The sequence below is a fragment of the Gorilla gorilla genome, chromosome 15 (genome assembly GCF_029281585.2).
Source record: "Gorilla gorilla gorilla isolate KB3781 chromosome 15, NHGRI_mGorGor1-v2.1_pri, whole genome shotgun sequence".
Taxonomy (NCBI): domain Eukaryota; kingdom Metazoa; phylum Chordata; class Mammalia; order Primates; family Hominidae; genus Gorilla; species Gorilla gorilla.
The window spans coordinates 117,915,110-117,940,343 of record NC_073239.2 but is presented as its reverse complement, the minus strand read 5'-3'; the positions used below and the strand labels follow the sequence as shown (position 1 = coordinate 117,940,343).

Sequence of the window (25,234 nt, the reverse complement as noted above, 5' to 3'; positions counted from 1 at the left end):
ATATAAATCAGAGAAAACAGAAAAAAAAAAAAAAAAAAAGACATCCTCTGCATAGAATGAAAAGACCAAAACCAAGATCCTTGAATATTCCTGACAACTGGCTACAGGGTCACTTAAACCAGAGTAAATGGGCTACATCTCTTTCACACTGGACCTCAGAGTTCCAGACACGTATTCATCGTATATGACTCATACGCCACCAGTAGTCATCACTGATCTAGGATTGGCCCTTTTGCTCTATTGTCACCTACATTTCTTTATTGATTAATTCATTGAATCATAAAATTATAGTATTATTATTCACAAAAACTCAAGAAGAGTCCTTATACCGCTAATTTCTATATAGAATTATTCTCATATCAACATAAGTTTCATTAACTATCCTATTTTTTATATATGCATTAATTGATATAATATTTCATACATCTCATATTGATTACTGGGTTATAATTGCATTCATTGTATTTCATGCTTTTTAATAATATAGTGAATAATCTTAAGATAAAAGAAATATTGAAACCAAGAAGAGCATGTCAGCCATTACTCACTTTAATCTCTGTGCTCTTAATATACAGAGGCAACCACGGAGCTCGTGGCCATGGAAGACTGCTTAAATCACCTGAGCGTATCCATTCTAAGGGTATGAAGCAGAGCAAATGATAACAAAATTAAGACTTTATCTCCATGGATTCTTGATTCCTGCTTTCTGTATTTCATTTACTAGGTCATTTAGGTATTTATTATTTGTTCACTGTGTGTGTGTGTGTGTGTTTATATTTATCTTATGCAAAGGAACACTTCTATCATGAGACTAACCCAGAACAATAAAATCAACTCTTACTTATCAATTTCTATATTATTCTTACCAAAAGTGGTAATATCTTTTATCCATTTATTTGTAAATGAATGTCAGTGCTTTAAATTTTGATTAGTAATATTTCTTGACTCCACACATATGTTCATATTGGACAATGCTTGACCCTCTTGTTCTTTATACATTAATTTATATTAGTTTAATGGATCTATCATTGATCCAATGGTAATAATAAATATCAATCTATGGAATCAATACATAGATATTATCTATATATTCCTGACATTTCTCTGCAAGTCAATTTCAACAGAGAGAATACACTAATTATGTGTTGTGTTGGACCTCAGAGTTTCAGACACATATCATTCATCGTCCATAACTCCAATGCCACCATTTGTCATCATTGGTCCATGATTGGGTCTCCTCTCCTTCATGTGTTCCTACATTTTTATCAATTAAATGATCATATTATTGACATAATAAAAACAAATACATGGTTCAGACAAAACCAACAAGGTCTTTGAATATCTATAACATCTACAGAGTCACCTTCAACATAGACTAGATCTCTTTCATTTATTGACCTCAATGTTGCACATGATAAATTAAACAACATACTGTTTCAGTCATACTCATTATTGAGCAGTGGTTAACTGTGTATTTTGTATTAATTTAATACTTTAAAATTTTTTGATTGACAGATAAAATTGCTTGGATTTATCATGCAAAACATGATGTTCTGAAGTATATATACATTGTGGAATAACTAAATCTATCTAACTGATATATGTATTACATCTCAGAGTTATCATTTTGTGATGAGAAAACTTAACATCTACTCTCTAGCATTTTTCAAGAATATGATGTATAAAATTAACTATAGTCACCATGTTGTATAATATTTCTCTTGAACTTATTTCTCCTCTCTAACTGAATAATTTAACACATTTTATAGTAATACCAAGAATATCTTCAAACAAATTACTGAAACCAAGATAAGAACTTTGACTATAACTCACCTTGGTCTCTTTCCAAGCAGAGGAAAACACAACAATCTTGATCCCAACAGAATGGTTCAAACAGCTTGTTGCATCCGTTCTGAAGAGTAGAAAGCACAGAAAAACACTGAGATGTTCTCTCCATTGATCCACGTTGTCTACCATTTGTTAACACTGCCTTTTAGGCTTTTATTAATTTATGCTAATATTTATATATTTTGCAAGTAATAAACTTCAAAACTTGCAACTGAATGAGAGCAAGAACTGTTACCTATTACAGTCTATGCCATCCTTAGTCCAAGACATAATATCCTTGATCAATTTATTACCCATTCCATTTCTATTAATATTCATTTTCCTTACTATGAAGTTTAGTAATAAACAATGCTTCACCCCCTTCATCTCTATTAATTTATAAATTTGTTTATTTATTCTGCCCTTGATTCGTTTACAATAATATTTCTAAAATTCATGAACACAAATATCAACAACAAGGTCCTCATATATTCTCACATCTGTGCATAAGATCCCTTCAAAATGGGGAATAGATTACATCCCATTTGTGTTGGACCTCAGAGTTCCAGACACGTGGTGTTCATTATGCGTGACTCACACCAGTAGTCATCATTGGTCCAGGATCTCTTTCATTTCACACTAATACAAATTTATCCACTGATTAATTTATTAATAAGAAATACACATCAGTCAGAAAATACAAGAATAATATTCATAAAGATTCCTAACATTCATCTACAGATTCATTTCCACAGACTAAATCTCCTCATTACTGTCTTCCGTGGTAATGACCTTCTTTGGTCCATATATTGACCAATCACTATAATAAGTCTATCAATCTGATAGTAAAATTGGCATGTTTGGGTCTCTTTGGTTATATTTAACACATTTTAATAATATAGGAAATATCTTTCTTAAAAAGCTACACCAACAAAGACAAGAGCATTGACTATTGCTCATATTAGCCTTCATATTCTAACACGAGATGCAGCCAACGTGCTGGTGAGCAGGGATGAGAGATTGAATCACCTCTAAAGCATCTGTTCTGAGGAATACAGAACAAAACAGATGACTAAAAAATGAGAAAATCCTCCATTGATCCTTGCTTATCATCTTCCATTTAATCATTAATTCAGGCAATCATTACTTGGAGTATATTTATTTCCTTTTCTCTTAAAATGAACAATTTTGAACTTGCTACTGACCCAGAACAAAAACATTATCTAATTAATACTGTCCATATCATCCTTTGCCAAAATAAACCATTATGCACCATTTATTTCTCTTTGCATTTTAGTGTTTTCTATATATATTAACATAATTCCTTGCCTCACTACAAGTTTTTATAATTAGACAATGTTTACCCCACTTTACCTTGATTCATTTATATATTTGTTTACTGATTCTTTCATTGACCCAATCATAATATTAACATAAGAATGCATGAACAGAAAGACTCGATTTCTTTTGTGAAGGACCTCAGAGTTCCAGACACATATTCATCATGTATGACTTATACGCCACCAGTGGTCATCATCGATCCAGGATTGGGCATCCTTTTCTCCATTCATTTCTATATTGTCTGTTGATTTAATCATTAGTTCACTAACAATAAATTAAAACCCTATGATTCACAAAACCCCAAGAACAGCCTTGATATTCTTAATCTGTACATATTATCATCTCATCTCCATGTATCTCCTGCTTTAATTATCCTCAGCATTTCATACATGTATTAATCAATATGATGCTTCATATTTGTCATTTGTAACAGCGGGCCTTATGTGATTATATTTCACACTTTTTAGTGATGCAGTGAATACCTTAAACCACCTAAACCACACCAAGAACTTTGACTATTACTCACATTAATCTCTAAGCTGTGACGCAGAGATGCAACCATAAGGCTGGTGGCCATGGAAGAATGCATAAATCACCTCAAGATTATCACTCTGAGGAGTACAAAAAAGAGAAGATGATTTTTTTTTAAAACTAGATATTCCTCCACTGATCCTTGCTTATTGAGGTGTTTTGTACGTTGGACCTCAGAGTTCTAGACACGTATTATTCATCACCCAACACTCATACGCCGGCAGTTGTCATCATTGGTCCAGGAAGGCCCGCTTTCTCTTCATTCTTTACTACATTGTTTATTGATTAATTCATAAATTCACTGATAATATTTTTTAAAGCCTATGATTCACAAACCTCCAACAAAAGCATACCAATTTGTTAGGTAGCCATCATTATTCACATGTCAGTATTTAAATTTTATCACTTATCCTCAGTTTTTCATATATGCATTAATCAATATAATGATTCATGTTAATCCCAAATTACGATGTTTACATTAGGCCTTTTGTGATTATATTTCACACTTTTTAATAATATAGTGAACATCCTTAAACAAACCACCCAAGCCATGACAAAAATTTTGACTCTTACTCACATTGGTCTGAACAGAGATTCAATCATACAGTCATAACCATGGGAGAATTCTTAAATCAGCTCAGATGGGTCCAGTGTGAGAAATACAGAACAGAACAGATGATTTTAAAATGAAGAAGAACAGACATCTGAGATGTTCTCTCCATTAATCCTTGCTTTTCACCTTTAGTCAGTCATTTCAGTAATCACACATTTAGATTATTTTTTTCTCTTAAGAGAATGAACAAATTCAAAATCGCCATCTATCCAGAACATGAACAGTGTCTGTAAGTTATACCATCTACACCATCCTGAGCTAAGGAGGTAAGATTCATGTAAAATGTATTTCAAATTAGAGTTTAGTGTTTTCATAATATATTAGTAGTGTTTCTTTGCTCACTACATATTTTTAATTTGAACAATACTTCATTAATTTAATTACTTATTGATTGGTTATTTCATTGGTCCAATTATAATACTAGAATGAAAATATATGAACACAAAGATCAAGCCCAAGATCCTTGGATGTTCCCAACATGGGCCTAGAGGATGCCTTATATCAAGAATATGGACTATATGTCTTTTGTGTTGGACATCAAAGTCCAGACATGTTTTACTCATTGTATATGGCTCACGCCATCATTGGTCTCAATTTTCACTCATTTCTACCTTTGTTTTGAATAAATCATTAATCAATTTATAAGAGTAAAATAAGAACATGATTCACAAAAACCTATGAACATGATGCCAGACATACCAAGCATCTGTCTACAGAATCCTTTTCCACAATAGACAATGTCGCTTTCATTCATTCACCTCTGTGTGGCACATTATTGATTAATAAACATACTGTTCTATATTATGTTAACCATTGGGCCATGGTTAATTTTATAATAATTTAAAATTTTTAATAATACTGTGAATACCTTTAGACAAGTACCCAAAGGAAGACAAAAATTTTGGCTATTACTCACATTAGTTTCTTTCCAAACGCAACAGCAATACAGGTTTCCATCAAGCAGAAGCCCACTTGATGCATCCATTCTGACTCATCTTCACACAAAGCAGAGAAGATGATAAAAAATGGAGAATTTCTCTCCACTGACTGATATATTCCACTATTCGTTTGTATCATCTTTTTGGTTTTTAATAATTTATGGGGCCAGGCGCAGTGGCTCACGCCTGTAATCCCAGCACTTTGGGAGGCTGAGGTGGGTGGATCACCTGAGGTCAGGAGTTCGAAACCAGCCTGGCCAACATGGTGAAACCCCATCTCTACTAAAAACACAAAAATTAGCCAGGCGTGGTGGCGGGTGCCTGTAATCCCAGCTACTTGGGAGGCTGTGACAGGGGAATCACTTGAACCCAGGAAGCGGAGGGTGCAGTGAGCCAAGATTGTGCCACTGCACTCCAACCTGGGCGACAAGAGCAAAACTCCATCTCAAAGTAATAACAATAATAATAATAATAATAATAATTTATAGGAATATTTGCTTATTTTTCTCTCAATAAAATGAACTTCAAACATGTAACTGAGAGTAATAACTATTATCCATCACAGTTGACATCATCTTTAATCCAAGACATAATAAACTCAATCCATATATTATCCATTCTAACTTATACTAATAATCCATTTTCTTTATTACATATTTTAGCAGTAAACAATGCTTCACTCTCTTCATTTCTGTTCATTTATACATTCATTTATTTATCCTGCCCTTGATTATTTTACAATAATATTTTTTAAATACTAACACAAAAATCCCGAAAAAGATCCTTGCATATCCTGATATCTGTCCATTGGATCCCTTCACAAAGGAGGAATGGACTAGATCCCATTTGTGTTGGACCTCAGAGTTCTAGAAACATGGTATTCATGTGCATGACTCATATGCCACCAGTGGTCATCACTGGTCCAGGATCAGCCCTCTTTCTCTATTCCCATCTAAATTTGTTTATTTATTAATGTATTAACAAAGAAATACACAAAAATCTGAAAAGAAAAATAAGAATTATATTCTGAATATCCCTAACATCCATCTATATAATCCTTTCCACAGAGACCAAATTTCTTTCATCAACTGAGCTTTTGCATAGATGCATTACTCAGTATAAATGCTTCATATCAATGTGATATTGAACATGGGCAGACTTCTCTTATTTGATTATATTTAAAACTCTAAAATAATGCAGCAAATACCATTCTAAAAACTGCTGGATTTGGTATAAGAACACTGATTACTACTCACATTGGTCTGCATGCTCCTAACACACAGATGCAACCACAGAGCTCATGACCATGGAAGCGTGCTTGAATCAACTCAAGTGCATTCATTCTGAGGATCACAGAGCAGAGCAAATGATTTTAAAAGGTTGTAACATTCTTTCCACTGGTCCTTCAATTCCTCTTTCCAGTTAGTCAGTCATACATAATTAGTGATTTGTAATAATGCTTATTTTTCTCCTATGTAGGCTAACAATGTCAATTTTGCCATTGACCCAGAAACTCAACACAGATATTTACCTATTACTGTCTACATCATACTTAGCCAAAGATTTAACAATCATGTACCATTTATTTCTCTTTGGGCTTCAGAGTTTCCAGTACATATTAATATTGTATTAATTAATAATTAAATTTAATAAATTAAATAATTTAATTAATTAATTAATTAATAATTAATAATATTACTTCTTGCCACACCATCTATTTTTATAATTGGACAATGCTTCACATGAGTCATCTTTATTTAGTTATATATTTGTTGATTCATTCTTTTATTGATCCAATTATAATAACAGAATGAAAATACATGAGCAGAAAGAACTGGCTTTCTTTTGTGATGGACCTCAGAGTTCCAGACACGTATTATTCATCATCCAAGACTCATACGCCGGTATTTGTCATCATTGGTCCAGGAAGGGCCCACTTTCTCTTCATGCAATTCGACATTATTTGTTGATTAATTCAGTAATTCATGTGTAATAATTATAAGAATCTTATGGTTCACATAATTCAATTATATCACTGATATTCGTTATATATACATACACATTATTTGACTTTATTTTCAGTAACATGGTAAATATCCTTAAACCACCCAAACAACACAAGAACTTGGCTATTACTCACACTGGAATCTTTCATATCATGACAGCAACACAAGTCTTGATCAGGGCTAAATTCATAATCAGCTCAGTGCATCCATTCTGAAGAGTGCAAAGCGGAGAAGATGATACATTCATTTACATTGTCACTTTGGCTTTTATTAATTAATGGTAATATTTATTAATAAAATAGACTTCAAGGTTGCAACTAATTGACAGTAATAACTATAACCTATCACAATCTATGTTATTTTTGGTCCAAGACATAATACCTTTCATCCATGCCTATATTATCCATTCCAATTTAAATTAAAATCCATTTTTCATAACACGTATTTTAGTAATAAACAACGCTTCACCTCCTTATCTTCTTCATTTATACATTGATTTATTCATCCTGCCCTTGATTCTTTTACAATAATATTTTTTAAATTCATGAGCACGAAGATCATGAAGAAGATCCTTCTATATCCTGTATCCTGACATCTATTTATAAGGGGGAATGGACCAGATCCCACTGTATTGGACCTCAGAGTTCCAGACACATGATATTCACTGTGCATGACTCACACAACACCAGTCGCCATCACTGGTCCAGGATCAGCCCTCTTTCTCTATTACCATCTAAATTTGTTTGTTGACTAATTCACTAACAAGGAAATACACCTAAGTCTTCAAAAAAAGAATAAGATTCTTGAATATCCCTAACATTCATCCATGTAATCATTTCCACGAAGACCGTATTTCTTTCATTAACTGAGCTCAATGTTTCACATATGCATTAATTAACCTAAAGTTTTTAATCCAGTTTTTAAATATTGCATATTTCCCCTTCTTTTATTGTGTTTAATACTTTTTAATAATATAGCAAATAACATTTTAAAATGGTCAAAACAAGAAGGAGCATTAATGATTACTCACATTGGTCTTCATGATCCTAACACATAGATGCAGCTATAGAGCTTGTAACCATGGAATCGGCTGGCAAACATCCATCCTGAGACTCACAGAGGACAGCAGATCACAAACAGATGAAACAGTCCTCCATGATCTGTGTTTATCATCTTCCCTTTAAGAAAACATTTGAGAAATCATTATCTGAAGGATAATTATTTCATTTTCTCTTAAGAAAATGAACACTTTGTGCAACTTTCCTTGACCCAGAGGTTGACCATTATCTATAAATACCACCTGTATCATCCTTAATCAAAGACGTTACAGTGGGGTAACATTTATTTCTCTTAGGACTTCAATGCTTTAATATAATATTTTAATATATTATTATATTTAATATATATTAAATATTGCATTAATTATACATTAATTAATATTAGATTTTTATTTAATATATTAAAGCTTTAATATAATGCTTTAATATAATAATAATAATACATCTTGCCTCACCACTTATTTTATAATTGGACAATACTTCATCCCCTTCATATACGTACATGTATACGTATAAATTATTTCATTGATCCAATTATAATAATACAATGAAGTGAACAAACCCAAAGACCAAAAGCAAACACATTGTATATTCATAGGATCACCTGAATCAGAAGGAATGGGCCAGATTTCTTTTGTGATGGACCTCAGAGTTTCAGACATGTATTCATCATGTGTAACTCATACACTACCAGTAGTCATCATTGATCTTCTTTTTTTTTGCTATTCATTTCTACCTTGTCTATTGTTACATCATTTATTCATTAATAATACTTTCAAGGCCTGTGATTCGCAAAACCCAGTAACACTCTTGATATTCCATATCAGTATACAGAATCACCCAAACATTGGGTGTTTCATTAACTATCCTGTTTCTTATATATGCATCATCAATATAATACTTCATGTCACTCCCATTTCACTGGAATAACATTGGCCATCTTTGACTGTATTTCACACTTTTAAATAATACGTTGATCACTCTTAAACAAACCACCCAAACGAAGGTAAGGACTTTGACTATTACTCCCCTTGGTCTTCAGGCTCCTTCCTAAACATGGTGCAAACAGAGTATGTGACCTTTGAGGCATCCTCAAATCAGAACAAGGACATCCATTCTGATGAGTACAGAGAAGAGAAGATGAAAACAGATTTGAGACATTGTCACCATTGTTTCTTGCTTTTCACCTATAATTAGTCATTTATGCAATCGTTATTTGGACTTAATATTAATTTCATTTTCTGTTAAGGAAATTTCATTTCATTAATCATAGTAATTTCATTTTCTGTTAAGAAAATGAACAGTTTCAATCTTGCTACTGGCCCAGAATCTGAACACTCTCTATAACTATACTGGCTATATCATCATTGGCCAAAGAGGTGACGGGCATGTCCCATTTATTTCTCTTTGGACTTCATGTTTTCAATACACATGAAATGTTTCTTGCCTCACTACAGATTTTAATAATTGGGCAATGATTAACATTATTTATCTTTTTATATAATATATATAAATTATATATATAGGTTCTCACATTGAGCAACTATAAAAATGCAATGAAAATAAGTAAAAACAAAGACCATAAACAAATAAATTCTGTATCTCTGACATCTATACACATAGGATCATTTCAAACATACAGAAGAAGCTCTATTTCTTCTGTGATGGACCTCAGAGTTCCAGACACGTATTCATCATGTAAGACTCATACGCCACCAGCAGTCATCATCGATCCAAGATTGATCACCTCTTTTTCCACTCATTTCTATCTTGTTTACTGACTGACTTGTTAACTCACTAATAAGTCCCTATGGTTCAAAAAAAAAACCCCAAGAATAACCTGGATGTTCCATATCTGTATCTAGAATCATTCTAACATTGATATATCTGTTTTATTAATTGTCTTCAGTTTTTCATCTATGCATTATCAGTATAATACATTATATAACTCTCATATCTATCATTGGGATAATAACATTGGCCGTCTCTGTATTATAAACTTTTTTTTTTTTTGAGACAGAGTCTCACTCTGTCGCCCAGGCTGGAGTGCAATGATGCAATCTCGGCTCACTGCAACCTCCGCCTCCCGGGTTCAAGTGATTCTCCTCCCTCAGCCTCCTGAGTAGCTGGAATTACAGGCACCCACCACCATACCCAGCTGATTTTTGTATTTTTAGTAGAGGTGGGGTTTCACCATGTTGGCCAGGCTGATCTCAAACTCCTGACCACAGGTGATTCACCCCCCTCGGCCTCCCAAAGTGCTTGGATTACAGGCATGAGCCACCGCACCCAGCCTATTACAAACTTTTTTATAATACATGACATACTCTTCAACAAACCACCAAGACAAGAACTTTGATCATTAATCACACGGGTCTGCATGCTCCTTCCTAAGCACGGTGCAAACAGAGGACCATGGAAGAATTCCTAAACCAGTACAACTACGTCCATTCTGAGGAGTACAGAGCAGAGATGATGATAACAAATTTGAGACATTATCACCATTTATCTTTGCCTTTCACCTTTCATTTAGTTGGTCATTTAGGCAGTAATTTTCTGGAGTATACTTATTTCATTTTCTCTTAAGAAAATGAACAATTTTGAACTTGCCACTAACCAAAAAATTGAACATTGTCTATAATTATACTAACTATGTCATCATTGGCCAAAGAGGTGACAAGCAAGTACCATTTATTTCTCTTTGGACGCCACTGTTTTCAATACATATTAATAATATATCCTGCCATACCTGAACAATGCTTCATCCACTTTATCTTTATTTATATACTTGATTCTCACATTGATCCAATTATAAAAATAGAATGGAATTATCACAAATAAAAACATTTCTGAAATATTTCTGTAGCATCATTTGAAACAGAGAGAATGGGCCATGTATCTTCTCTAACAGACCTCAGAGTTTCAAACACGCATTCACTGTATAAGACTCATAAGCCACCAGCGGTCATCACATCATCAATCCAGGATTGGTTCTCTTTTTCTCCACTCACTTCCAAGTTATCCATTGATTAGTTAATTCGTTCACTAATAATTTTAAAGTCCTATATTCACAAAACCCAAGGAGAACCTTGATATTTCTAGTCTGCATATAAAGTCATCTTATGTCATCATCTCTCCTTTATTAATTATCTTCAGTTTTTCATATATCCATTAACTTATATAGTGCTTTATATCAATTTTGTCACTGCACAACAGTTGGTCTTCTTTGATTATAATTCACTCTTTTCAATAATACAGTGAGTGAATAATAATACCTTTAAGCAAACAACCCACACCAAGAAGCAAACTTTGATGATTACTCACATTGGTCTCCATGCTCCTAATACCCCGTGGCAACCATAAGGCTTCTGACCATGGAAGCGTGCTTAAATCAGTTTAATAGCATCCATTCTAGGATTACAAAGCAGAACATGTGATGAAAAAAATGAAGACCTTATCTGTATTTATCCCTCCTTTCCAAATTTCATTGACTTATTAATTTTTCATTATATATGTGTATTCTTTCTCTCTGTCTCAACAACAGGAACAATGTCAAACTTGCAACCAACCCAGAAAATAAAACTTCATTGATACAGAAAGCCTCAATGTTTTATATATATCATAGAACATAATTTACATCAATCCCAACTTCATTACTGGGGTGCATTTGGCCCTGTTTGATTATATTTCATATGCCATTATATAATGAATACCCTTAGATAAACCACACGAACCGAGACATAAAATGTGATTGTTACTCACGTTGGTCTCCATGCTCCTACTGCAGACAGCCTCCACCTTGAGGAATATAAAGGAGAACCAGTGATTAAAAAGTTGAAAAATTCTCTCCATTGACAATGGCTTTCCAACTTTCATTTATTTATCCACGTAAATGTTTACTAATTGATGTTATTATTTGTCTCTTCTAAAAATAGGACAGGATGATACTTGCCATTGATGCAGAACAATAACACTGACTGTTACTTATCACTGTCTATACCAATGGTCCCCAACGTTTTTGGCACCCAGGATGGGTTTTGTAGAAGAGAATCTTCCCACGGACCAGGGCAGGGAGGGGTGGTTTCCAGATGAAACTGTTCTACCTCAGATCATCAGGCATTAGATTCTCATAAGTAGCATGTGACCTTGATCCCTGGCATGCACCGTTCACAACAGGTTCTGCTCCTATGAGAATCTAATGCCACTACTGACCTGACAAGAGGCGGAGCTCAGGTGGTAATGCTTGCTCCCCCGCTACTCACTTCCTGCTGTGTGGCCTGGTTCCTAACACACCAGGCACTGATACTGGTCCACAGCCCTGAGGTTAGGGACCCCTGGTCTATATGATACTGTACCAAAGAGGTGACACCCTTGATCCACTTATCTACTTATGGACCTTAGGACTTTCAAATTATATTAATAGTATTTCAGGCCTCACCTCATATTTCATAATTGGACAATGTTTCACCCTCTTCATCTTCATGCAATTGTATAAATTTTGTCATTGATTGCTTTGTAACAATACAATCAAAATTCATGAACTACAAAAGTCCAAGAACATCACCTTTGTGTATAACTAATCATCCTACAGGACTACATCCATCAAAAATAACAGACTAGATCTCTGTCTAGGTACTAACCTCAGAGTCTCAGGCATGTATTTATTCATCATCTGTGACTAAATATGCCACCAGCCGTCACCACTAGTTCAGGATTTGACATCTTTTTCCTCATCCATTTCTATATTTGTTGATTTATTAGTTCTTCAATAGATTAATTACAATAAAATAAATGTACATGAACCACAAATTCCACAGAACAGTATTCTTAAGTATCCATAACTGTCTACAGAATAAATTCACTCAGCAACTATAACCTTCATTAATTAATTTGTGTTGTACATATCCACTAATGAACATACATTTCATATCAATGCCATAGTACACCATAGTCAACTTCTTTGACTAAACATTTTGTCAACAGTACAGTGAATATTTTTAAACAAGCCACTCATACTAAGACAAGTGCTTTGACTCTTACATTGGTTTCTATGCTCCTAACACATAAGAGTTCATGGCCACAGTAGAATGCTTAAATCAGCTAGGAGCTTTCATTCTGAGGAATATAAGCACTGCAAATAACAGAAAGCAGAGATATTCTTTCCACTGATACATGCCTTCCCCATTTCCTTTGCTCAGTCATTTAGGTATTTATTATTTTATGGCATAATTTATTTTTTTCCCTCTGCAGTAAGTGGCCACTTGAACTCATCACTGACTCAGAGCAAGAACATACATCACAATCTTGCTTACTTATCCTTACCCCAAAATGTAACCCCTTCGATGCATTAAGGGGTTACATTTTGGGGTAAAGATAGCATTACTTACTGAACTCCAGTGGTTCTATGTTATATTAACAATAATTCTGGCCTCACCCCATATTTTCATAGTTAGATACCCTTCATTCTATTCATTTTTATACACTGACATATTTGTTTATTCTTTCACTTATTGAATAACAACAAAATCAAAATCCATGAAGCACCAAAGACTGAGAACCTGATTCCTGAATGTCACTGAAATCTATCTGTAGGCATTCCTACAGATGTAAACACTTAAATCCCTCTTTGTAGTGGACCGCAGTAGGTCACAGATATTTTGATCATAAAACACATTTCAGAATGTATTCCACTCGCATCATTGGTCCTTCCTTGGCCTTTTTTCACATAATTTGTATATTCTTTCTACATAAACACGACTCAACCACCAGAATAAAACGCTGACAAATGCCTCTAGTTCCTATGTGTCCCTTCTTCGTAACTTACGTCTTTATCACTTGAGGAATGCTTAGGGAAAACCTGCAGTAGAATTCTAAACAGAACAATTTGTGATAGGGACTTGATCTTTTTTAAAAACCATCCTAAATAACACTAGATCAAATTAATCCTAAATTTTGGTTCTTCATCATTAGTATAGGCTTGTCCTTGTTTGATTTTATTCATGTATGTAGTCATTCACTCATTTTAAAGATGTACAATGAACACCCATGAAAACCCACTCAACGGACAAAGACTGTGCCAATTCCACTGATTTCTAATCTCCTAAAATGTAGCAGTATCCTAGAAAGCCTGGTCTTTTCAGAATGCTTAACTCACCTAAGGTGCATCCATTTGGTACGATGTAACAATGATGTTACATAAATTAGACATTTTCTCCATTGAGCCATGTTGTTCCCCTTTCATTTACTTAGACTTTTAAATATTAATTGGGTGGGGTGCAGTGGCTCACGCCTGTAATTGCAGCATTTTGGGAAGCTGAGGTGGGCGGATCACTTGAGGTCAGGAGTTCAGGACCAGCCTGGCCAACATGGTGAAACCCCGTCTCTACTAAAAATACAAGAATTAGCCAGGCGTGGTGGCACACGCCTTTAATCCCAGCTACTCGGGAGGCAGAGGCAGGAGAATTGCTTGAACCTGGGAGGTGGAGGTTGCAGTGAGCTGAGATCGCGTCACTGTACTCCTGCCTGGGCAACAAACAGAGTGAGACTCCATCTCAAATATAAATAAATAAATATTAATTGCTTAATTAATTAATTACCTTATCTTTCTCAATAAAATAAACAAACTGGAACTTACCACTGACACAGAGCAATGACATTAACTATTTCATACATTTTTCTCAGTGATTCTGAAAATATTTCTCAGGAGGCAGCATCAGCATGATTTGGGAAACTATTGGAACCTACAGAAATTAAGTTATTAGAAATTTAGATTGTCAGACCCCACACCAAACCTACTGAATCAGAAATCCTGAGAAGGTAGGTGACCTGCTGTATTTTACTAGCCCTCCAGGTCACTCCAATGCTCGCATTTGAGAACCACCACTCTATATTACCCTACCCTAGACAGGTGACACCCTTGATGTACAGGTTTCTTAATGCATTGCAGTGTTTCAGAATTACAGAACCAAAAATTCCTGTCTGATAGCATTTTCCTCAATTAATCCAGCTTTATCCTCTTCATCTTTAATTATTTATATGTGTGTCTGTATGTTTTGCTGATTCTTTCATGTATTTCCTTCAAATAATGCAATAAATCCCCAGGATCTACCGAAACCCCATAATTAGATCCCTCAAAATTACTGAAATTTACTATAGACTTATTCTCACAGATGTAATGCCCAAGTGTTCAACCTATGACCCATTGTCCCTCTCATAGAAAACTTGTTTATACAGGCAGACACCCTGGAGGCTCTTGTCTGTGTCCAGTTTATTCCTACCAAGAGAGGCACTCTCTAGGAGAGCCCCAACCTGGAAATAAGTTAGGTCTGGGTGTGTTGATCAGTTGAGACACAGAAGAAACAACTTAGCAAAGCACATGAAATAACAGGAGCAGTGTACTACTCACAAGTCCCAGAGAACAGATGGCAGCATGCCTGGCAGGGCCAGTGGGAAGGGAGGACATTCATTAAATATACCTCAAATTTCTTAATTAACACAGTGAGGAAGCAAATCACTGGAACCATAGCAAGAACTTTAACAGGTACTTACATTGGTTTTTTCTTTTTTTGTTTTGTTTTCTTTTTTTTTTCTTTTTTTTTTTTTTCTTTTGAGATGGAGTTTCACTCTTGTTGCCCAGGCTGGAGTGCAATGGCACAATCTCAGCTCACTGCAACCTCCACCTCTCGGGTTCAAGCGTTTCTCCTGCCTCAGCCTCCTGAGTAGCTGGAATTACAGACATGTGCCACCATGCCCAGGTAATTTTGTATTTTTAGTAGAGACGGGGTTTCTCCATGTTGGTCAGGTTGGTCTCGAACTCCCAACCTCAGGTGATCCGCCCACCTCAGCCTCCCAAAGTGTTGGGATTACAGGCATGAGCCACAACACGTGGCCACATTGATCTTTACTCTCCTGACAAAGTTTAATAAAGACGATCCCAATCATGATGTCCATTCTGTGGAATATAGGACAGGTGTGAAAAGCATGAGACAATCACTCCATTGAAATTTCCATAGATTTAATATACCAAATCTCCCTTTTAAATAAATTGCAGGGGTGCAGAAATGAATTTAATCATAAAACTGATCAATCAATCCATTCATATCACTGATTGGTGCTTGGCCTTTTCTTTATTTAACACGTTTAACATGGAACGACGAACAACCATCAGTCATCACCCCATTCAACATCTAAAACCCTGATAATGACTTATAAAAACACAACTACGTAAAATTTAAGCCTTGGATCTAACCCATAGATTGTTATCCATCAAGGAATGTTGCATAAACAGGAGTAAAACCCAAAATGGAATAATACATAGCTATGAAAAGAGAATGGAAAACACTGATCTCTTTTTAAATCGTGCTCCATTGTACTAAAATGGATTAAGTTATAATCCCTGCTTAAAAACACATCCTCATAAGTAGTCCATGCTTAGCTTCCTCTCACTTCCTTACCTATGTTTTGATTTACGTATTTATATAATGTTTTCAATTTACTAAAAGAGAAAACAAAAACAAGTATAAACTAAAAAGCTCCAGAAATAAAGACAATGAGTATTCACATATGTGTATATGCAGGTTACTGACTTGGGTCACAAGCTTGGTCTATTTTTATTAATGGATCATAACATTTAAGACATGTCATAATAATTCTTGTTCCAGTAAATATACTCAAAATGAGACCACACTTAGACATATGTATCTATATTAACTTACAAGATGTTTATGCATACTTATCCACTGATAATAAAATTAGTATGTGTTAACAATCCACCATAGCCCCTAAGCAAGTTTCTTGAATAGTCTTAATATCAATCAACTGGTTCATTTCCAAGAGAGATAATAAACAAGGTAATATAATAGGCTAGGTCTTTTTTTGTAACGAACTACAAAAATGTTGTGAAATATAATAATAATCATGTTTGTCTACATTTGATTTCAGTTATGTCATGGTCCATGCTTGAACCGTTTTGTTTAAATTATATAGTCTATGAAGATGTAACAATAAGCCGGAAGAATATTCCACTTGATCCCACTATGATAATGACAAGTATTTACTTCACATGTGCTCCTTCCTCAGGGAGTTCACAGACTAGGCTATCTAGCAATATAGGAACGTTTGTGTAAACTATGAAAAATGCTAAAATGGGATATTAAAAATGTCCCATTTTTAGTTTATCTATAAAATGGCTAAAATGACATCAATCTTTATCTTTTCAAAATTGTCCACAGTTGTACTGAATTAGATTAATTATAATCCTTAGTTTATAACAGACTCTCACTTTAGGTATGTGGCCATTTATCTACCTTCTATAGTACTATGAACATCAACGAACAGGCAAACTACCGAATCAAAAACAAGAATGTCAACTATGACTTGCGTAAGAACACACTCCTTGTCCTCTGGGGAACAGTCAATACCACCGTCGCTACAGGATGATCAATCACCCATGAACATCAACCCTGCAAAGTACAAAGTAGATGTTACAGGTGAGAAACAACAAGATTCAGGCTGTGTCTGAATAAATATGAAATGATCAGGGTTAGGTTCATCTCAAACATTGGTTCACGACACTCCCCATCCTTAGATTAGATTCACTCTCCTTTTATTTATTGAATTATTTCAGTTATGAATTTTACATCAATAGTGAACATTCTTGAATCCATCACCTGCATTAAGAAAAACATCTGACTATGGGACATATTGGCCCCAGTGCCGCCACTCAAACATGTAATCGTCTTGCTATTCTCTGCAATTTAGCTTTGCCTTACAGAGTCAGCTTCTTCTCATTCCTGGCTTTATAACACAGTCTCATGAGTGGTCAGTTCTTGACCTTTTTATCTATTAACTCATTCATTATTAGTCTAAATGAGTTTATAATTCAGGAACAAACGAATTAATTTTTCCAACCATCTATTCCTTTTCAACAAAATGAGTAATCTTTTCATTTTCAGAAATCTAGAACAGAAATGCCTATCCGACCCTAGTAAAATCCTAGAATTTGTTTCTAAATAAGAGCAACTTTATAGAGGACATACTTAGTCCATACTTGGTTCCATTTTTCTTCGTGTATTCATACATTTCTTTGGTTATTTGTGCACTAATCAACTTATGAAGATATAATTGATAGCTATGAAACACAATCAGATCTTTGCTATTTCTAATACATATATATATATATATATATAGGATCAATTACATCATAGGGAGTAAACTAGTTTTCATGTTGGACCTCAAAGTTCCAAACACAGGTATTTATTGTTCGTAATTCATATATCACCAAGCTTCGTCTTTGGTCCAGACCTGGAGCTCTTTTTCTTCATTCATGTCTTCATTTATTGATAGATTAATTCATCAACTCACTAATAAGAATAAGTAAATACCAAAGAGTCAGAAAAACTCAAGAGCAAGATTCTTGAATATCTAATGTCTGTCTACAAAATTATTTCCCATAGACACTAGATACATTTTATTAATTTAATGCAGTGTTTCACATACAGATTAATCAACATAATGCATTACATCAATCCCATTCTTAAGACATTAACTAATTATATGCCAAAGTGTATAATAACACAGTGATACCTCTTAAAAAACACTCAAACCAAGACAAGAATATTGACTCATACTCACATTGGTTTCCAGGAACCTACACAGAGGCAAGCATACGTCTTGTGACTATGAGAGAATTCTTAAATCAGCTCCAGTGCATCCCTTCTAAGAAATACAAAGCAAAGCAGCTGATTTTAAAAACTAAGACCTTTTTGTCGATCTTTGCTTTCCCAGTAATTTAGGTATTTATTAATCTTTCATAACATATATGTTCATTCTGAACAAAACAAACAACCTCAAAAGGACTGCTCCAAGCAATAAAATTCCTACTACCCAGCATCTAGATGATCACTAATCAAAAAGAGGTAACACCCTTGGGTCCGTTTCTTTCTTTTTTTTTTTTTTTTTTTTTTTAGACAGAGTTTTGCTCTTGTTGCCCAGGCTGGAGTGCAATGGCGCAATCTTGGCTCACGGCAACCTCCACCTCCTGAGTTCAAGTGATTCTCCTGCCTCAGCCTCCCGAGTAGCTGGGATTAGAGGCGTGCACCACCACGTCCATTTAATTTTTTGTATTTTTAATAGAGACAGGGTTTCACCATGTTGGGAGCTAGTGTTTCATTTTATGTTGATCGTATATCTTGAATCATCACATGGTTGAAGTCCATCTCTCCATCTTCTTATTTGTCGAATTATATGTTTGTTTAATACTTTCATCATGGATCAATTTTAAATAATAACAATATATTAATCCATGAATCCAAAATAAAAGTAGATTCTTACACATTATTAACATCCATCTATCATTTCAAACATTGATTGTGATTTGCAAATGACCCTAGGAAATAGATCAGATTTTGTTTTCTGCAAACCTTTAGGTTCCAGACACATATTATTCATCACCCATGACTCCTAAACCATCAATCATTGGTTCAGGTTTACATGTCTTTTTCTTCATACTACTGTATATTTGCTTATTAATTAATTCTCAATTCATCAAACATAATAAAATAATTATCTGTGAATCACAAAATCTCACAGAAAAGAGATTCTTATATCCCTAATATCTATCTATGGAATCACGTCATTCATTTAGTGACATATGTGTATATCACTGAATATACCTCTTTCATTAATCATTCCCATTGTTACAAAAATTGGTCAATCAACATAATATTTCATGTCAAATCCATACTTATCATTGGGCCACAGTTGGCCTTCTTTGGTTATATTTAATACTTTTTAAAAAAGTATTCAGTGAGTATCCTAAATAAGCCACCAAAACCAAGGCAAGAACAGTGACTATAACTCAAATCGGTCTCCATGCTCCAAACACTGGGACAGCCGTGGAGCTTGCAAATGCATAGGTCAGTTCAGGTGCGTCCATTCTAAGAAATACAAAGTAGTACAGACAAAAACAAAATTGAGAAATTCTCTCCATTGATCCTTGTAGCTCGAGGTATATACTGATTTGGGATAATACATGTGACACTTTAACTTAAGAAAAACAACATCAAACTTTCCATTAGCCCAGAATACAGGCTATTATTTATGTTACCTGCATGATTTTTAACCAGGTGTAACAGCCTGAACCATTGGTTTTTTAATGGAATTCAGTGTCTTCAGTGTACATACATGTGGATTCTCTTGCCACCACATCTTTCCATAATTTGATGACGCTTCACCCTATTTACCTTTATGTATTTGTATCCATATGTTGCTCCTTTTATTGATCAATTTATTATGATAGAGTAAAAACTCATTAAAAAGGCCAAATAAGATCCTTATATATTCTTAAATAATCTATAGGATTATTTCTAAAAGAGGCAATAACCTAGATTCCTTCCTTCTTGGACCTCAGAGTTCCAGACATATATTCACCAAATATGATTTATACGCCACCAGTGGACATCATTGATCCAGGCTTGGCTCTCATTTTCTTCATTCATATCATTGAATAATACATCAAAAATCTAATAATACTAAAATAAATACCAAGAATCACAAAAACTAGAAGACAAGATTCTCGAATATTTCTAACACCTGCCTATGGAATAAGCAGAAATATAATAATATTTCTAACATCTGCCTGTGGATCAACTGACCTCAAGGCTTCATATATAATAATTACATTTTTTACATTTGGGTGATGGTTGGCAGTCACTGATTACATTTTGCAATTACTGAATACCCTTCAGAAGAACACTGAAACTGAGACAAGAAGTTTGACTATTACATCAGTCTCCATGTTCCTAACACATGGAGGCAACCACTGATCTCATAGCCACAGAACACCCAAATCAGCTCGGGTCTGTCCATTCTGAGGAGTACAGAGCAGACTAAAAACATTGAGACCTAATCTCTGTTGATCCTGCCTTTCTGCATAGCATTTATTCAGTGATTTGGGTATTTACTAATTTTTCATATTATAGGTGTCTTTCTCTCTTAACAGAAGAAACAATCTCTGACCAAGAAAATAAAACTGACTCTTACTTGTTAGATTCTATATAATCCTTAGTCAAAGAGGAAACACTGTGATCCATTTCTTTGATAAGAGGAATCAGTATCTCCTATTTTTAGTAATAATTTATCTCATCTCCTATATTCATAGCTGGACACTGTAGCTTAAATCTCTACTTGTATTTTTATCTGTTTATATTTGTTTAATGGTTCTATCATTCATATATTAGTAATAATAAACCTAAATCTATGACCCCAAGATAAGAAAATGATCTTTGTATGTTTCTGACATTGTCTACAGGATCATTTCCAACAGAAGCAAAAACCTAGATTCTTTTCTTCTCATATTCACCATCCATGACTTATATGCCACCAGTGGTCACCATTGATTCATAGTTGGGTCTCTCTTTCATCATTCATTTCTAAATATTTATTGAATAAATCATTTCTTCTTTGATAATAAAATGAATACATGATTTTGAAAACCCAAGAACAAGATATTTGAAGAATCCTTACATTTGTCTATACAATCTCCCACAGAGACTACATCTCTTTGATTAATTAACCTCAATGTTGCACATTATCATTAAGCCAGTTAACTTTTTATTATATTAGATAATTTTTAATAATATCATGAATACTATTAAACAACCTAAACCAAGACAAGAACCATTACTCACATTGGCCTAACACAGAGGCAACATAGCCTTGATCACAGCAAAATGATCAGCTCATTGCATCCATCCTGAAAAGTGCAAAGCAGAGAAGATGATTAAAAAATTGAATATTCTTTACATTAATCTATATTTTTCACCATTCATTTACATAGTCATTTGAGTATTTATTAATTTTTTCTTAATACAACAAATGTGAAACTTGCAACTAACCATTACTTACTGCTATCTATATGATCCTTAGTCAAAGATGTATTACACTTGGTCCATTAATTATCCAACCATTTCAATTTATATTAGTATTATTTCTCTTTACTACACATTTCAACAATAAACAATACTTCATCCTCATCTATATTCATTTATACATGTTTGTTTATTCTTCATTGCTATTTTAATAATATAGTATTTTTAAAATTCATAAACATAAAGAAAAAGAACAAGGTTCTTGTATTTCCCTGACATCTGTCTACAGTTTTTCAGACAGAGGGACTAGGCTAGATACTGCTTGTGATGGACCTCAGAGTTCTAGACACGTATTCATTGTATGACTCATGGGCCACCAGTGGTCATCATCAATCCAGCCAGAATTGGCCCTCTTTTTCTCCTTTTATTTGTAAGTTGTTTCCTAATGATTCATTAGTTCACTAACAATAACATAAATACCTCTGGATCACCAAGTTTTAAGGACAAGATCCTTAAGTATTCCTAGTATCTGTCTACATAATCATTTGCTTCAATTAGTATATTAATACTTCCTTCATTCATCACGTTCATTGTTTAAAATATCTATTAATCTACACAATATTTCATGTCAAGTCCATACGTATCCTTGGGACATAGCTGGCCTTCCTTGATTATATTAATATATAATATTTTTTTAATATTACACTGAATATCCTAAACAAATAAGCAAAAGCAAAAAATAATTTTACTGTTAACTCACATTGGCCCATGTGCACCTCTACAGAGGGGCAGACATGGGGCTCCAGATCAAGGCAAGATGTTCTGCCAGCCCAGGTGTGTCCATTCTGGGAAGTGCAAAGCAGAGAAGATAACAGGATTGAAATATTTTTCACGGATTCATTCATTTGACCCTTCTCTTAGTCATTCAGGTATCTATTAACTGTGGTAACACTTATCAATTTTCTTTTAAAAAAATGAACAACAGCACACTTGTTCTGATGCAAAATAAGAAACTTCACTATACTGCTTATGTCATCCGTAGTCAAAGATTACACTTGAATTGTTCGTTTTTTAAATGGTATTCATATTTTCAATACATTTTAATGATTTCTGTTGTCTCACCATTTACATTGAGCGGACACGCTTCACACTCCTCATCTTTACTTTTTTACATGTGTACATTGATTATTACATCAATGAATTTATTTTAAAGAAGAAACAAAAGTCACAAAAACAATCCAAGAAGATGGCCCTTTTGTATTTCCAAAACCTAACTATAAGATCACTTCAAAAGCAATAGACTATATTTCCTCCTCTATTGAACCTCAGAGTTCTAGACACACATTATTCAGCATCCTTGACTTCTATGCCACCAGTTTTCATCATTGGCTCAAGCTTAGGACTGTTTAGCTTAATTCTCATTTACATGTCATTTATGCATTAATTCATGAATATTAATATTATAACCCATGTAAATATAATATCCAAAGAGTAAGAGCATAGAATATTCTAGAACTTTCTGTATAATCTGTCACTTTGATATATCTTTCATGAATTATCCTCAATGTGTCATAAATGAGCTAGCAAATATACTGTTTCAACCAATCTCATATTTATCATTGGCTGAGGTTGGCCTTTTGGAAAATTTTTCACACTTTCATGATATTATGAATACCCTTTAAAAAGTCTCTTAGAGAAAGACATGAACTTTATTACTCACACTGATCTCTATGCTCCTAACCAACAGTGGCAACCACAAATCTCATGACCATGAATGCTTAGGTCGGCTCAAATGCATCCATTCTGCAGAATACAAAGAGCAAGTAACTCTTTTAGAAAAAATTCAAACCTTATCTCCATTGATCCTTTCCATATTTCCGTTATTCAGTTATTTTGATATTGATTAATTTTTCAGAATGGAAATGTTTTCTCTCATAACAAAAGGAACAATCTCAAATGAGACTTAACCAGAAAATGAAACTGACTCTTACTTATTAAGAGTCTAGATGAACCTTAGCCAAAGAGCTGATACTCATGATCCATTTCTTTAAGGGGCATCTGTGTTTAAAATTTTTAGTGATAATATTTCTTACATCATCATGTATATTCATAATTGAACAATGATTCACCTTCTATTTATTTATTCTTGTTTAATTGTTCTATCATTTATCTATTGATGATAAACCTCAATCTATTAATCCAAAGTAAGAATATGATCTTTGCACATTTCTGATATCTATCCAATTATGTTTTCTGTTGGACCTCAGAGTTTCAGACACGTAGTATTCATCGTCCATGACTCAAACGCCACCAGTGGTCATCATTGGTCCATGTTTAGTAGAGGTGGGGTTTCACCATTTTGGCCAGACTGGTCTCGAACTCCTGACCTCAGGTGATCCACCCACCTCGGCCTCCCAAAGTGCTGGGATTACAGGCGTGAGCCACCACACCCGGCCAGGGAGACAGTTCTAATAACTACTTCAAGTCCTCTTCTGCTAATGCTCACATCCAGATAAGTTCTGGGTTGGTTTTGATTAATTCATTAGTCTCTTAATTGTGGGTTGTGTATTTTTTGCCCCTTTGAATGCCTGGTAAATTTGCAGATGTTGTGAATTTTACCCTGCTTGTGTGCTGGATATATACGTATTTCTAAAAATGTCCTTGAGCTTTGTTCTGGGATACAGTTAATCTACCTGGAAAGAGTTTGATCCTTTTGGATCTTGTTTTTACCATCCATTAGGTCTGAAGCAGCATTTAATCTGGGGTTAATTATTTCCCCCATGGAGGCACTCACTTCTTGAGAAACCTCTCCAATGCCCTGTGAGGATGAGCATTTCCAGGCTGCTTGGTGGAAATGGACACTAGTCCCCCCCCACATGAACGCTGGGCGCTGGTCTCCCTGATTTTTTGGACAGTTTAAGATTTTTTTCTTTTTTCTTTTTATTGATAATAATAAAATAACCATGAAGCACAAAAACCTAGATCATGAATAAGCCTGAAATAGTCCTGCATCTCTATATAGAATCACTTTCTCTCTTTTATTAATCATCCT

At 34.3% G+C, this 25,234-nt stretch overlaps 1 long non-coding RNA gene, 16 other non-coding genes and 3 pseudogenes across 21 annotated transcripts in view; all 20 read right to left on the bottom strand.

The window, feature by feature from the left end:
- The window catches only part of LOC109023294 (uncharacterized), a 53,676-nt gene that overhangs the window by 18,673 nt on the left and 9,769 nt on the right, over positions 1 to 25,234 (bottom strand). The window contains exons 8-20 of one of the 5 annotated variants that reach the window (XR_010130826.1): positions 23,903 to 23,985; positions 22,943 to 23,027; positions 22,003 to 22,067; positions 18,947 to 19,030; positions 18,513 to 18,675; positions 12,077 to 17,775; positions 11,639 to 11,725; positions 8,287 to 9,431; positions 7,391 to 7,467; positions 5,229 to 6,593; positions 3,695 to 3,779; positions 1,834 to 1,912; positions 549 to 634 (exon numbers count right to left, since the gene is read on the bottom strand). This is a non-coding gene — a long non-coding RNA (uncharacterized lncRNA). Of the gene's footprint in view, positions 1 to 548; positions 635 to 1,833; positions 1,913 to 3,694; positions 3,780 to 5,228; positions 6,594 to 7,390; positions 7,468 to 8,286; positions 9,432 to 11,638; positions 11,726 to 12,076; positions 18,676 to 18,946; positions 20,251 to 22,002; positions 22,068 to 22,942; positions 23,028 to 23,902; positions 23,986 to 25,234 lie in introns of all 5 variants that reach the window. The other 4 variants (XR_010130828.1, XR_010130827.1, XR_010130830.1 and 1 more) reach the window with 4 other exon arrangements.
- LOC115930651 (small nucleolar RNA SNORD113/SNORD114 family) lies at positions 149 to 220 on the bottom strand. The gene has a single exon (XR_004067272.1). It is a non-coding gene; the product is annotated as a small nucleolar RNA SNORD113/SNORD114 family (small nucleolar RNA).
- Positions 1,151 to 1,225, bottom strand: LOC115930655 (small nucleolar RNA SNORD113/SNORD114 family). Its single transcript, XR_004067276.1, has one exon. It is a non-coding gene; the product is annotated as a small nucleolar RNA SNORD113/SNORD114 family (small nucleolar RNA).
- On the bottom strand, positions 2,378 to 2,447 carry LOC115930668 (uncharacterized; annotated as a pseudogene).
- Positions 3,300 to 3,371, bottom strand: LOC115930652 (small nucleolar RNA SNORD113/SNORD114 family). Its single transcript, XR_004067273.1, has one exon. It is a non-coding gene; the product is annotated as a small nucleolar RNA SNORD113/SNORD114 family (small nucleolar RNA).
- LOC115930663 (small nucleolar RNA SNORD113/SNORD114 family) lies at positions 3,866 to 3,940 on the bottom strand. The gene has a single exon (XR_004067284.1). It is a non-coding gene; the product is annotated as a small nucleolar RNA SNORD113/SNORD114 family (small nucleolar RNA).
- On the bottom strand, positions 6,102 to 6,175 carry LOC115930660 (small nucleolar RNA SNORD113/SNORD114 family). Its single transcript, XR_004067281.1, has one exon. It is a non-coding gene; the product is annotated as a small nucleolar RNA SNORD113/SNORD114 family (small nucleolar RNA).
- On the bottom strand, positions 7,101 to 7,175 carry LOC115930654 (small nucleolar RNA SNORD113/SNORD114 family). Its single transcript, XR_004067275.1, has one exon. It is a non-coding gene; the product is annotated as a small nucleolar RNA SNORD113/SNORD114 family (small nucleolar RNA).
- LOC115930666 (small nucleolar RNA SNORD113/SNORD114 family) lies at positions 7,888 to 7,962 on the bottom strand. The gene has a single exon (XR_004067287.1). It is a non-coding gene; the product is annotated as a small nucleolar RNA SNORD113/SNORD114 family (small nucleolar RNA).
- LOC115930667 (small nucleolar RNA SNORD113/SNORD114 family) lies at positions 8,954 to 9,025 on the bottom strand. The gene has a single exon (XR_004067288.2). It is a non-coding gene; the product is annotated as a small nucleolar RNA SNORD113/SNORD114 family (small nucleolar RNA).
- LOC115930658 (small nucleolar RNA SNORD113/SNORD114 family) lies at positions 9,979 to 10,050 on the bottom strand. Its single transcript, XR_004067279.2, has one exon. It is a non-coding gene; the product is annotated as a small nucleolar RNA SNORD113/SNORD114 family (small nucleolar RNA).
- On the bottom strand, positions 11,222 to 11,294 carry LOC115930680 (small nucleolar RNA SNORD113/SNORD114 family). The gene has a single exon (XR_004067297.1). It is a non-coding gene; the product is annotated as a small nucleolar RNA SNORD113/SNORD114 family (small nucleolar RNA).
- Positions 12,949 to 13,025, bottom strand: LOC115930682 (small nucleolar RNA SNORD113/SNORD114 family). The gene has a single exon (XR_004067299.1). It is a non-coding gene; the product is annotated as a small nucleolar RNA SNORD113/SNORD114 family (small nucleolar RNA).
- Positions 18,540 to 18,613, bottom strand: LOC115930688 (small nucleolar RNA SNORD113/SNORD114 family). The gene has a single exon (XR_004067305.2). It is a non-coding gene; the product is annotated as a small nucleolar RNA SNORD113/SNORD114 family (small nucleolar RNA).
- On the bottom strand, positions 19,729 to 19,797 carry LOC115930692 (uncharacterized; annotated as a pseudogene).
- On the bottom strand, positions 20,713 to 20,784 carry LOC115930662 (small nucleolar RNA SNORD113/SNORD114 family). The gene has a single exon (XR_004067283.1). It is a non-coding gene; the product is annotated as a small nucleolar RNA SNORD113/SNORD114 family (small nucleolar RNA).
- Positions 21,643 to 21,715, bottom strand: LOC115930690 (small nucleolar RNA SNORD113/SNORD114 family). The gene has a single exon (XR_004067307.1). It is a non-coding gene; the product is annotated as a small nucleolar RNA SNORD113/SNORD114 family (small nucleolar RNA).
- Positions 22,510 to 22,579, bottom strand: LOC115930669 (uncharacterized; annotated as a pseudogene).
- LOC115930670 (small nucleolar RNA SNORD113/SNORD114 family) lies at positions 23,501 to 23,575 on the bottom strand. Its single transcript, XR_004067289.1, has one exon. It is a non-coding gene; the product is annotated as a small nucleolar RNA SNORD113/SNORD114 family (small nucleolar RNA).
- Positions 24,439 to 24,513, bottom strand: LOC115930648 (small nucleolar RNA SNORD113/SNORD114 family). The gene has a single exon (XR_004067269.1). It is a non-coding gene; the product is annotated as a small nucleolar RNA SNORD113/SNORD114 family (small nucleolar RNA).